The sequence below is a fragment of the Chelonia mydas genome, chromosome 4 (assembly GCF_015237465.2).
Source record: "Chelonia mydas isolate rCheMyd1 chromosome 4, rCheMyd1.pri.v2, whole genome shotgun sequence".
NCBI classification, from domain to species: domain Eukaryota; kingdom Metazoa; phylum Chordata; order Testudines; family Cheloniidae; genus Chelonia; species Chelonia mydas.
In genome coordinates this window covers 117,254,342-117,260,341 of record NC_057852.1, presented here as the reverse complement: position 1 = coordinate 117,260,341, position 6,000 = coordinate 117,254,342, and the positions used below count along the sequence as shown (strand labels likewise).

The 6,000-nt window shown below is 43.9% G+C and overlaps 1 long non-coding RNA gene across 1 annotated transcript; it reads right to left on the bottom strand.

Annotated features, from left to right (window-relative positions):
- Positions 1-660: 660 nt before the first annotated feature.
- On the bottom strand, positions 661-4,776 carry LOC122465577. Its single transcript, XR_006290515.1, has 3 exons — positions 4,649-4,776; positions 3,764-3,873; positions 661-1,877 (listed from the first exon to the last, which is right to left on the bottom strand). It is a non-coding gene; the product is annotated as an uncharacterized LOC122465577 (long non-coding RNA).
- Positions 4,777-6,000: the final 1,224 nt, after the last annotated feature.

The following is a 6,000-nucleotide window of genomic DNA, read 5'->3' as shown; positions in this document are numbered from 1 at the left end:
GCATCACATTCTGGCCACTGTGGGAAGCAGAATACCAGATTTGATACTGTGACAGACATAAATCATGTTGCTTAATGCACTACCAAGGGTGTTTGAATACTACAGTGATGAGTGTGATATATGAATATATATATAAAATAGAACAGATAGGATTTGTTATACTGGGTCAGACAGACTATGTTCCTAATCAAGTATTAAGGGAAACAACAAAAGAAAGAATGCACATAAGGTCTTCATGAGAATGAGCACATTGAGGCTTCCATTTGTAATATGCTGCCTCTCAAAATAGCAGGTTCCCCTGTAGACAGACCCTGAAGTTTAAAGGTGGAATACTCAGAAAACAAAATCATAACAGTTACTAAGGCTGCATCTACACTACAGCATTTACAGCAGCAATGATGCAGCTGTGCCGCAGTAGAGCTTGTGGTGGAGATGCTTTAAGTGGATGGGAGAGAGCTCTCCCGTTGGCTTCATAACTTTTGCCTCCATGAGAGGTGGTAGCTATGTCAGCCAACATAGCACTGTCTACACTGGTGCTTGGGTCGGTATAACTTACATCACTCAAGGGTGTGGATTATTCACACCCCTGAGCAATGTAAATTTACCAAAGTAACCTGTAGCGTAGACAAGGTCATAGATACATACACAATAGGAGGGGAATTCTGCCTATGTATATAGTTTGTGGAATAGAAGAAAAGAACTGATGTGACCAATACAGGGCCCCAGGAGACTTTTGATAGAAACATAACATTCTGTTGGGCAGAAACATGCCTCATACATGGGTATAGTGATAGTGGAGGGCGTGGGGCAGAAAGTCATTTATGAAGAAATCCAACTAAAGCACCTTCCCCATAGATGGGGCTAGGGAAGCCCTGTTGTGGAGGAGAGATTAAATCCACAAGTGAAACTGGCAAGGGATTGTGTGTGGGCTGCAAAGGCGAGTCACAGAAGCCCCAGAGTTATCTAGGAAAAAGCAACCACCACATCCATCACTGTAAAATGATCACTAGACAGACATTTAAACGTGAGGTGCATGAACTAGCTCTTTAAAGCCTGAGGTCTCAGAAATAGCTCTCTCATTTTGGTTTTAACAACATTATGCTATTAAGAAACAGGTTGCTGGGGGTTAGATCTTCACCCAGCAGGATTATACTTCTGTAGACAGTGTCCCAAAGAAGAAAATAACCTGGTTTATCTTGTGTTTTTATTGCAGACCTCCTGGATTTACAGCAGCAATCAAGCCTTAAACAGAGCTTTGTTTTGTTTGACTGAGCCACGCAGCAAAATGGCCCACTAAAAAGGTAATTGGGCATAGCCCAAGCTCACAAAAAACTGGAAGCAAACATGCTTACGCTCAGCTGCTGACATGTTCGTTGTCTCTGGACTTTGAGCTTGAACAGCACAGCACTACAATGCTCATTGCACAGACAGGGTGCTCCACTGCAACTGACTACCAATTACCAGAAAAGGGGCCAAAACAGGAGTCTTCTGCTTCAGTTATAGGGGGCTGATCTTCCGCTTCCCTTCTTGGGGACAGGAGAAAACTGTATTCACAAAACAAACTAGGTCTCCAGCCTCAGGTCCCCTTAGCCTAAAACAGAAAGGAAAGGGAAGGAGAAAATAGGTGAAGGAAGACCAAAAAAGAACTGGATGAGAAAAAGAAAAGGAAGCAAAACTAAACATAAGGCCAAATTCAGGGGGGGTGTACGTGGCTGCAGCTCCCTTATTCCAGGTCTGATTTTGGCCTGAAGTACTAAATTTGCCTCATCTTCTCCTTTGAAGTAATTTTCTTCTGTATCTTCAGCCTGAAGAAGATAAATGTCCCTGAAGAGTCTGCTTGTGATTTCTCCTCCTCTTTAGAGAGCTTGTGCTGTTTCCTGGCAATACAAGTGCAGAGGTGCAGCTATGAGACTCACTCTGTGAAGCGCCCACTCGGGAATAGCAGGGCCTTACAGGGATAATACTTAATTCCTGCTAAAGCAGAAGAGATGACCTCCCATAACTGGGATTTGGAAGTGATGCCATGCTCAGGGTGTGGCTTCACTTCCAGCCCTGATCTCTTACTCTCTCAGCCAGTAGAGGCCAAGTGTGTTTGGGAAGCAAAGGCAGCACTTGGCCACTGTCTGGGGGCAAAGGGAAGGGAGGAATTTATTTCCTCACTCAAGACTGCCTAGGCCTAAATGTGACACAGAAGAACAGTGCAGGGCACTTAGAATGATGTAGAATCAGTGTCTTTAGCATATAACATTTTCTGTCACCTTTGTGACTCAGCATTTTGCATATTATTTACAATGACAAAAGTGAAATATTCATGAGTCTGTGGGGAACTAAGATGATCAGGGTCAACCCCGTTAACAAGGGATAATTGAGAAGTGCAATAGTGACACCTCCTTGCTGATTAAGGCATCAATAGACTCTAAAACAGTGGGTCTCAAACTTTTTTACTGGTGATCCCTGTCACATAGCAAGACTGAGTGCGACCCCCCTAATAAATTAAACACACTTTTAAATATATTTAACACCATGATAAATGCTGGAGGCAAGCGGGGTTTAGGGTGGAGGTTGAGAGCTCGCAACCTCCCATGTAATAACCTCATGACCTCCTGAGGGGTCCTGACCCCCAGTTTGAGAATCCCTGCTCTAAAAGCATTTTCATCTGATCCAATTTAGTCAGGACGGTAACTACATGTCAGTCACAGTAGGGGCTCTGAAATGAGGAACAACAGCAGGACCTTAACAGTTGCAATAAAGATCCAGGTGACTCTCCGAGAATTAAAGGAACAGAAGGAAAGTTACTTTGTTACTGAAATGCTTCCAAAAGTCATATACCTATCAAAAAGTGTGTAAGGTACGACCCCAGATTTAAACTATCTGCAAAATGAAGTCATTTTGCACAGCAAGGCTGAAACTATGCTGGCAGCAACTGCAAAAGCAACCTGGCGGTTATCAAGTGCCTGGCTCTCCTGGTGTTCACAGTGGCCCTTACTGTGGTACTTCTGAAGAGGAATGTTGTATTCATCTTGTGCTTCTGCCCAGGTGGATACCTAGTTATTTCTCTGCCTCCCTTTAGGAACCAGAGATATTTTGCTCTGTGTGTGTGCACCAGTCAGTTGCTGCCCTCAATTAACAATGCAGAGACCCCACTTCAGACTGTCTTAAAGAGAGAAAATGTTACTGGCAATTGCACCCAAATAGAAAGTTATAAAATAATGAAAAAAAACAACCCACACCTTTAGGGATGCTATGGAAAGGGTCACTAGACAGCCATTAAGCTTATTTACAGGCTATTCAATTATGTAGGCCTACAGCATATTGTTAGCTAGTCTCCTCTTTGAAGCTTATCAGAGAGCTGTATGACATCCACCGAGAAATGAGGCTCTTAGAGAACAAGGGCTGGGTGCTTCTCAGACTTCAGACACTGGTTGCTAGCACAGCTCCAGCCCTAATGGAGGTGTGACCTCAGGTTTTTCAGATTGGTGGAGGAGGAGCTGTGTTGAGTGGAAAAGGAAAATAGATGATATAAGTCTAGGAAGGCAAGTGGAAACTCAGCCTGAAAGAGGATATTTAAGAAGGTAGTTACTAAATATTCTCCATAAATATTTTTTATCATTTGGCTTACAATAGTCCCTTGGAAGGCACTAAAACTGAAATCCTTACCAAAGATATTTTACTCTATTGGGTAAAACTTGTTAGTTAGTTTAGTTTTGCTGGAAATCTAACAACTTATTTTGTTTAGTAAACAGGGCAACCAAATAAAGCTCACCATAGCTATAATTACTTGGTATTGCAACTCAGGCTTATGAAGAAGTTCAGTAGGTCATATCGGAGATCTACCAACCTTGACAATATCCCACTGACGGTTTAAAACATCTACTGCAGCAGATAGGCAAAAGAGTAAAATTAAATTAGGGTAATTAACTTCACTTCTAGTTGTAAGCTCTTTCAAAGAGCAGACAAGTGAAATAAGCAGAAACATTTGGTTCATTGTCTAAAATAAAGTCCATAAACTACTTTTCTTGAGAAAACTATAGCTAAATAATGTCAGCTCTTTATTTTAGTGCTTTCCTACAACAGGACCCCTTCAAAAGAGAAGAAGTGGGAAGAAGGGCAAATCTTCAGAAGAAATAAGAGCCAGCCTAATCCCAGAACCAAACCCAATTTAAACATTTTATAGGGCATTACAGGGTAAGTATATCCCACCACAGGGCATCAATAGGGCAGCCCTCCAGTGATGGGCTGCACGAGTCAATAGAGTAGCCCTCCGGTGCCAGGCTACACAACCAAGTGGTCAGAGTCAATAGGGCAGGGCAGGGCAGCCCTCATTATCACGAGCCCCAGAGCCCAGCAATAAGCTTGGGCCTTGCCACCAGAAGGGAGCAGGCTGCCACCCAATAGTGGGGTTGACTGCCATGGGTAGGGGCACCCAGGCCCTCCCTACTCCACCAGGTCCCTGTCAGTGGCAAGTAGTCCCACCATTGGGTCAGGAGGGATCCCACCAAAACACACTGACTCTATATTCCCAGTACCACAACCAGATCAATGTCTGGCTCCCCTGGGCTACTTCCTATCGTGTCTCCATGCTCTGTACTCTGCAGGTCCTCCATCTCCTTGGGAGTACTCAGAGGGCAAGACTTCCAGTAACTCCTACCCCTCATTGGCCTCAGTGGACAGCTGGGTGCTCTACAGGGTCTTGGCATAGCTGGTCTCCAGGGCCTGGGGCTCCAGCAGCTTCTGCACAGAGACCTGCAATACACATGCATGCTTCACTCCAGTCAGGCCAGAGTGAGCTGGGCTGCCCTCTTTTATAGTCTGCCTCCTGTTGGAGCATGCCCAGTAAGGGCAAGGGGGTGTGGCTAACCCCTAAAGGGCCAGTGTGGGGTAATTACACCCCATCCCACAGGGGTGAAGTAAACTTCCCTCTACCTGATCAAAGTGATGTTCTGCTCCCTATTTGTGCAGCTACTTCACGTATTCCCTGGTAGTGTCCTAGCAGGTCTGGTAATCTATGCTTAACACTCTGCTGCTTTGGCTATCACAGTCTCTGGGGCTTCTTCTGGGCAGGAAGCACAGAATGCATTCTGGGATAACTGTGGGTCCAAGTTGGGAGCTGATAGTACTGGGGAAGGCCCAGGGGTCAGGTGTATGGCGGGAGGTTAAAGTAACTTCATTGGAAACATTTTGGGGGTAAGAAGTACCTTGGGAAGGTAATTATATGGGGATGGGAGAATAGTATGTTAATTTTTCTTTATTCTTGGATCATTTCCTCTTTGGGCTCACTGAATGAGGAGCCATGAGTTGAATTTTCCATACTAAATTGAACTGAATATTCTGCACTGGGTTGCAGTTTTGCCCTATTACTTCCCCTTTCCCTGGTGTTGAGCATTCACATTTCCCAGTGACATGAGGCAGCTTTGTTGACTCTTCCCATATTACAGTGCAATGCCACAATGCTGAAAACACTTGTGTTTGTGTTTGATTTTACTACTGTGAGTAACACCATTGAAATAATTGAATTACTCGTGGTAATAAAGCTAAGTACATGCATAAGTGTTTGCAGGATGGGGACCCATGTCAGAATAAACAGTGTGCAGTAGTGCTTAATTCATTTCAAAGCACATTTGAAGTGGCATGTAAAGGGATAGTTTGGATACTCTGCCATGGCTGTGAAAATATTGTAGCTTATCACAAGTCTGATAGTCTCTAGTAGATAGAGAACTAGTCTGGGACCTAGGAGACCTGGCTTCTATTCCCAACTCTGCCACTAGCCTGCTGGATGATGTTAGACAAGTCACTTTATCTGTCTGTACCTCACTTTTCCCAGCAGTAAAATGGGGATAATGATGCTTATCCTCCTTTCTAAAGCAATTTGAGATCTACTGATAAATACTTTAAGAGCTAGGTATTATTATTTAAACTGTTTTAAGTTCTTCCATTTTAAGGCTTTGGAAAAGGTTTATCTTTGTGCTGTTGTGGGCAGGGCTCATAAGACAAATCTCCTGG